A 7573-nucleotide genomic window follows, 5' to 3' on the forward strand; every position below is an offset into this window, starting at 1 on the left:
GTTGCTAAGGGGTGCACTAAGGCTGAGCAGCAAGATGGAGTTCTCTGTGCAGGTCTTCAGCTCATGCCACTTAGCACAGATGGTACCCCTGCCATTCAGAGTCACTAGGAGGGGCCCAACCAGGAATCGAGCAACCTATGAAAGATCCCCAGCTGTTTGACAGTGCTAGGTGGGCCCCACCAGGTTCTGAGTACAGTGTCAAGCTTGCATGGCTAGGTGAAGTTCACTGCTGGGGAACATTTTAGATGTGAACTGTTAACACTTGCTCATGTAACAGATGCAGCAAAAGACCCTCATCAGATACTGAACAGATGCCTGCTCCATGCTCTGAATTTCCCAGCCTCCAGAACTGTGACCTCAATAAGCTTCTCTGCTTTTTAAATTACCCAGTTTCTGTATTTTGTCAATAGCAACAGAAAGCAAACTAAGACCAGGCTACATCCCAGAGCAATTGCATCAGCATCTCTGGGGACAGACCAGGCAGCAGAACAGTGATAATGGTGGTGATGGTGATGTGGTAGTGATGGTGGTATTGCTGCTGCTGCTGTTTTTAACCCAAAGGTGACTCAAAGCAAGGGTAAGAGTGCCCATATTAGTGACAACAGAACGCCCAGAGTGCTTGTAAGAGCACTTGTTCCCTGGCCCCACCCCAGAGTTTCTGATTCTGAGACATGAGCTGAGGCTCAGGAATGTGCATTTCTAACAAATTGTCTAGTGATGCTGACATCGCTGGTCTAAGGACCACACTTTGAAAATCACAGTTCTAGAAAAACTCTGCCTGGCACCAACCACTCTAACTAAGGTTCTGGACATAAGGCTTTTGTTTGCGTCTTTAAGGGCCCCAGAATTAAGCTATTGGGTAAGAGGGAGAAGCAGGAGCCCCATAGTAGAAGAAGACTGAACTGTGATGTGCGCCACCTGCTTAATTAAAATGCATACATGGAAACAGAGGCCAGGTTGGTCAACCCTGGGTGGTCAGGCAGAGATGTCTGACAAGAAATCAGGGACAGGAGAGCTGGTCCATCTCCAGCTCCAGGGACTGCTGGCAGGTTTGGCTTGGTCAAGCCACTCCAAGGACATTGCAACAGCCCATGCCTGACTGCTCAGCTCCTTTGGTGGGGTCATTCCTGCATTAATCTTCCTTCGCATTCACTCCTCATCTGCCTGTGCATTTCAGCCCCTTTCTCCAACCAAGCAGGAAGCCATGATTGGCAAACAAGATCCAGTTATTAATAATAATCTTAATGTTGTAAAACATACTTTGGAATTGTAACTCCTGCTGTCTTGGAAGGCAATAGTAGAGAAACCCTTTCTCATGGAGTAGCTGTCCCATCTATGGCATTATCTAAGGCTCAGTCCACATAGAAGACTTTCAGAATGGAATTGGACCTAAACATTCTGCCCAGGGATCCCAGTCTTAGAAGCACCCAAGAGAAAGATGTTCATATGCCAGGGCCAATTTGACTCCTGAAAGCTCAAAACTGGAAAGAACACAAATTTTCACCAACACTTGACAATGGATATGTAAATTGCAGTTGTTATCTAGTAGTGAAAAAGAACTGTTGATATGTGCAAACGCATAGGTAGTTTTGACTAGTATGATATTGAGTGGGGAAAAAAACAGGCCCAAAAGAGTGTCTTCTTTCAGATTCAATTTATGTAAAGTTCCAGATGAGGCCAAAAATAATCAAAGTTAATAGAACTTAGGATAGTGGCTAAGGAGGTGAGAGTAATATTGACTGAGAGGGAGCAAGAGAAAATGTTCTAGAATGCTGGAAATACCTTGACCTGGGAAGTGATTACATGAATCTAGACATTGATCAAAAATGTATTGGATGTGCTTTATGATATATGTTACACTTTGGTTTTTAAAAAACATTTTAATATAATTGAAAACATCATTTCAGGCCTCTGGTCTCAAACAGTAATATCTGGGAACTGAGGTGTGGAAAGTGTGTCAAATTAGCAAAGATTTTTTTTCTTTTCCAATTAGCCAAGATTTTTTTAAAAATGGTTCTTGCCAACTGGCACCTCAACTCCCTGCCGTGTGACGGTCACCATTGGTGTAGAGTGAACTTGCATCCTCGGCCTAGCCTTAGGTCACATACATACTGTATATACCTTCTCCTCCTCCCAAAAACCCTGAAAGCAGCTGTCTCTGTTTGATGGACAAGGAACTTGAGGTGCCCAGAAACTGTGTGACAAGTAAAAAGAGAAGCCAATGCTATTGTCACTCAGGCTGAGCTCTAACCACTCATGCATCTGAGCCTGCAGCAGAAGACAATCGTGTGTTTATTGAGAATGGTCCTTATGAAGGGGTCATAATCTTTTTGGGGTCATGGACACCTTATAAACTAGTAAAACCCATAGAACCCCCTTCTCAGAATAAAGCATTAAATGCATACCATAAAATACTATGGCAGGCCGACTGTGTGGCTCAGAATGTGTGCCTAGCATACACGAGGCACTGGGTTCCATCCCCAGCACCAACAAGACAAAAATAAAACCATGGAGCTGCAAACGAATCAATTACGTTGCAAAAGGCATCAGGATATTTGATGTTATAGTTATATGTGTGCTGACTTAATGCATGGAATAGTGAGGTAAAATAATTGCCATTAATTTTAAAACAGTAATGAGTGCTTGAGATCACCACAATAACTGATGTGATATGAAAATATCTATGGTTTCTGTTGGTAACTGCTATGGTTTAAAATGATCTATCACCTCTACACCTCAGATTCATGCTAAAATTGAATCCCATTTTGAAGTATTAAGAAGATGGAAACTTAATCTGACAATAGTATTTAGAGGAGGACCCTTGAGAAATGATTAGGATTAGATAAGGTCATTAGAATGGAGCCACCATGATTGAATCCTCTTTTCTTCATAAAGTAGCCTGCCTCAGGTATCTCATGATAGTAATGAAAAAAAATGGACTAACACAGTAATGAAATCACAACCCCTGCCAATATCACTGCAGTTTGTTTCCTACATCCATCAATGGAAATGTTGAGTTTCAGTTAGAGGTTAGTAAAAATAAAGATGTAATTTTTGTTTTTCCACCCAAGTTCATGGACCTCCCAACGTCTATCAGTTCAATAATTCTGCCTTCGAGGAAGCAGCCAGAGGCCAAGGAAGGGAAAGGGACAGCTGGGCTAGGTTTCAGGTCTGGCTCTAGCAGGAGCTCACTGGGTGGCCTTCCAGGGCTCACACCCTCTCTTTGACTCTGGTCTCCTCCTCTGTAGAAGGAGGCCCATTTAGGCACTCTTCACAGTCCTTGGCTGTGCACTTCTCCCCAGAAACTCCTCAGCTGGCTCTCAGGCTGTCTTCAGTCAATGGACAAATGTCTAATGTGGCTCACTCTGTGCTAGAAGCATGGAAACCCCAGACGGATACTTGGGCCTTCCCAAAATGCAATAGGGCCTCCCCCTCCAAACCTAGGGCAAGCAAAACCCCAGAATGAATGACTTCCTTCCCAGCCAGTTCCCTGAGGAGCTTGGGGTGCCTCTTTTCTTCCCCCAGGAGAACTGGGAGGACCCAGAATGCCTCCTTTCATTCTTAAACTGGGGCCTTTACATTTCAAAATTCTTTATCTCATTGATTCTGTACCAACAGAACAGGGTTAAGTGAGAAAAGAGAGTATATATTCCAGGTTGGAGTCAAAGCTGTAAACACCAGGGAAGATAAATAACAGTGCAAGGGTCAGATAATGGGCCGAGGAAGGAGTGATTAATTACCAAACAGCCAGCTCCCAAAAGAAGCCCAGTAACAAGAGGGAGAGATCTGTGGAGCCAGGCTCTGTGTTCAGAAGGCTTTTTTGCAGACAAAAGGGTCAGTGATGGCCTTGAAAGCTGGCAAAACCTAGAAGAGACAATGGAGGGTGCCCGATGGCAAAGGTTAGTAGGTCAGGTTCTGGAAACCTCAGACTTGCTGGGGTTTTTATAGCTTGGCAGGCTGGCTCTCATGCCCAGGGGCCCAGATCTAATTTGCCCCAGGTAGAGTCCAAGCAGGGAGACATTTTAGGAGTTCCCAGGAAGGGCTAGGATGCAGCTCTGTGAGAGAGTGCTCACTGTGCACATGACAGGTCCTGGGATCCATCTTCAGTATCACAGAGAAAGCTCCCCTGGGAGAAAGCTGTGTCTGCGTCCTTTTTCTTTCCATGTAGCAGAAATGTCTTTGTGAGCCAGAGGATCCACATAGAGGGGCATGAGTGGATGCAGCGGTTCCACAGAGTCCAGCATCACCTGCCAGGGTGCCTAACTCTCCACAGCACGATGTGACTGAGGCATGACCGTACCTGCCTGGGTTGACCCACCGGCCAAAGCCCCCAGGAGCCCAGCCCTGAGATCTCTAGCCACAGTGGGGTGGGGCTCTTGAAACCTTGGCTCATGGGACACCCCAGGTCCCTAAGGGAGACGAGGCCATAGGGAGCAACACAATGGAATTTGGGGAGAGAATAACTCCTTTTCCAGCTCCAGCTCCACTTTAGTACCAAGCCTTGAAGCATTTACCTTAGGCCTGATACATTTACATAATAAACAAATATTGAGGACCCATAGCATGCTGGGCACAGATCTAGGTGCTAAAATATAGCAAAAAACAAAACTGATTTCAAACAAATCCTTGCACCCATGAAGACTGGCATTCTAAGTGGAAAAGAATGACCAGAACCAGATATCAAATCAATTGTAATGAGTATCAAGGGTATAAGAAGGCAGGGAGGGGATATCAGGAGGCACTGTAGGAGAAACATAGCCATCAACTAAAGACCTGAAGAGTAAACTTCCAGCATTCACTGAGGGACGTGCATTAAAGGTACTGAGAGAGCACATGCAAAGGCCCTGAGGCAGGAAGGAACTAGAGGATGAGGTCTGACAGATGACAGGAGCTGGGTGGGGCAGGCCTTAACAGAACACTGCTGCAGAATGACAGCAGTGCTGTCCTCCCTCTGGCTAAGCTGGGAAACCTTAGGAAGTCTGAGCTGAGAAGCAACAGCCTGGCAGGAGCACGCTTGTTCTTCATTGAAACTGGACTTCAAGGAGCAGGGGAGCAGGGGTGAAGCAGAGAGGCCAGATGGGAGTCATTAGCAGGGAGAGCTGGGGCTTAGCCCAGCCTGGTGGCAGCCACCCATAAAAACAGTCGGGAGGTGTCTTGACCCTGAGGCCAACAGGGTTTACTCACCAACCAGATGTCAAGTATGAGAGACAGAGGGGAGAGGCTGAGGGCATCCCAAGGGCTCAGGGCTTTGGGTGGGGAGCAGCTGGCTATTGAGATGCGAGGGTGGACTGTGGATGGAAAAGGAGGGTCAGGAAGGAGGTGGCAAGAGCCAATCTCAATCCTGCATGGGGACACGAGCAGCCCACCTCCTTCTAGCCTCTGCAGTCTGACTGCTGAGGATCCTGGAGCCCACTGTTACACAGAGTCAGCCACCAGGGGGAAAATCCACTTAATTAAAATCCTGGAAGTAGAGACCACAATTTCCAGGTAAGCAGTGGGGAGAAAATGAAATGGGACCGATCTCCAAAATGACCTTTAGATCAAAAATAAGTTCTTCTTTCTCTCATTTCTACTTGTAATCTAAAATAATCGAACTCACGGAAATAGCAGAATAGTAATTACCAGGAGTCGTGAGAGAGAAGAATTGGGGAGATGTTGGTTAAAGGGTCCAACGTTTTCAGTGTGTAGGATGGATATATTTTGCAGATCTGATGTACAACATGGTAACTATCATTAATAATAATGCAATGCATATTTGGGGGGGAGTTCTTTTGAGACAGGGTCTCGCTATGCAGTTCAGGCTGGCTCTGAGTTCACTTTGTAGCCCGGGCTCGTCTCAAACTTACAACAATCAATTCAAACTTATAACTTACAACAATCCTGCCTCAATCTGTCAAGTGCTGAAATTATAGGCATGTGCCACCACGCCTCGCTAATAATGCAATGTATACTTGAAAGTTACTAAGACAATAGATATCAAATGTCCAAATATGTGTGCAAGACACATATACTAATTAGTTTGATTATGGTAGTCTCAAAATGTATATGTATATTAAATATACTCAATTTTTCAAAAACTCAATAAAGCTGAAAAAGTAAGTTATTTAATTTTTAATGAAGTGGAGCCCCTCAGTGCAACTATGCACTTGTTAGCAATAACAAAGTGCTAAAAAGTTTGGTCAGAAGTTCAAAGCTTTTCTTTTCCCCCAACCAAATCACCTAGTGACAAGCACAGCCTCTAATTCACCCTTGTCTTTCACACACCATCATAAGGATGGTCATTTTGGCCAAAAGGTTCAAGGGTTTCATCAGCAATCCCTAAGGGTCTCTCTCAATTCTTTGTTCTTCAAAAGGATTCCCTTCTGGGAACTCCCAGGGTGCTTCCTGCTTGTGGGTCAGCTGTTGAGTTGACAACAGCTCTGCCTTGCTTGAGACTCTATGGGCTGGAAATGTGGCTCAGTGGCAAAGTGCAAACTAGCATGCACAAGACCCTGGTTTCTACCCCCATCACACACACAAACAGACACCAGAAGACCCCAATCTGTGACTGCTTGGGAGCTGGAAGCCTCGGCAATTTAGCAATTTATTGAGACCCTGTCTAAAAGTAAAAATAAAAATGGGCTTGGAACATAACTCAGTGAAAAGGCCCTGGGTTCAATGTGAAGTACTGATGACAGGAACAAAAAGAGAGAAAAAGCTTTCTGGGTGGGGACACAAATGTCATACAATCAGTTCATTACTAAATATTTCTGGATATGACAACTAACTGCATAACTATAGGGTCCCAGAGAGCAAATGCTTACTGAATAATAAGGAGCCCTGTACAGAGATAGCCACAGGCATTCTCAAATACCCAAATCTATGCCCCTGTGCCAGCTTGCCAGCTCTGCTGGGCGCCCCCAGAGGGTTACCAGCTAGCAGGAGAAAGACCCACAGGAGTGTCACATCTGGCAAAGTCTTTCTGCATGGCAGGCTGCGCTTTCTCCTTTGTCGCGCCGTTTTTTTCTTCACCGGTGGACTCCAGAGGCCCCGTATTACTGGTGCAGAGTTCTGTGCCCACAAAGCCACGTTTATGTAATCATTCCAAAACTCACAACTCCTGAAAACTTTGAGGAATGTTATTAGGCCCCCGTAGGCCAGGAGGGCCGTTTCCAGGGCAACGACTTCTCCGCACTGAAAAAGCAAGGCCTTTCCTTCCCAGCGTTCCTCTTGGAGTTCAAGCTACTGTGGAGAAACCCACGCCCCTAGCCTAAGGGACATTTATGACCCTTACCAACCAGCTGAGCACCCACATGAGGACACACCAGCAGCCCTAGAGCACTGGAGCGCCGCGTCTCTCATCACAAATATCCCCAGCTGATGTCCTGCCATCAACCCGCCCATGCCTGTCTATCAGAGAGCTCTGATCCGTGCTCATGAAAAGCCAGGGCGCCACGAGAGGTGCAAGCGGCGCCTGCATTGCGTTTGTTTTTCTACACAGCAGCTGAAGGCCAGCCGGCTGGCTTTTGTTCTGCATGAGGTAGAAATGAAAACTGTCTTGAAGGGAGAAGATGCTCTTTCCAGGTGCTTGAGC

Source organism: Cavia porcellus, unplaced genomic scaffold (assembly GCF_034190915.1).
Source record: "Cavia porcellus strain 051 isolate PalLab524CR breed Dunkin Hartley unplaced genomic scaffold, mCavPor4.1 scaffold_3, whole genome shotgun sequence".
NCBI classification, from domain to species: domain Eukaryota; kingdom Metazoa; phylum Chordata; class Mammalia; order Rodentia; family Caviidae; genus Cavia; species Cavia porcellus.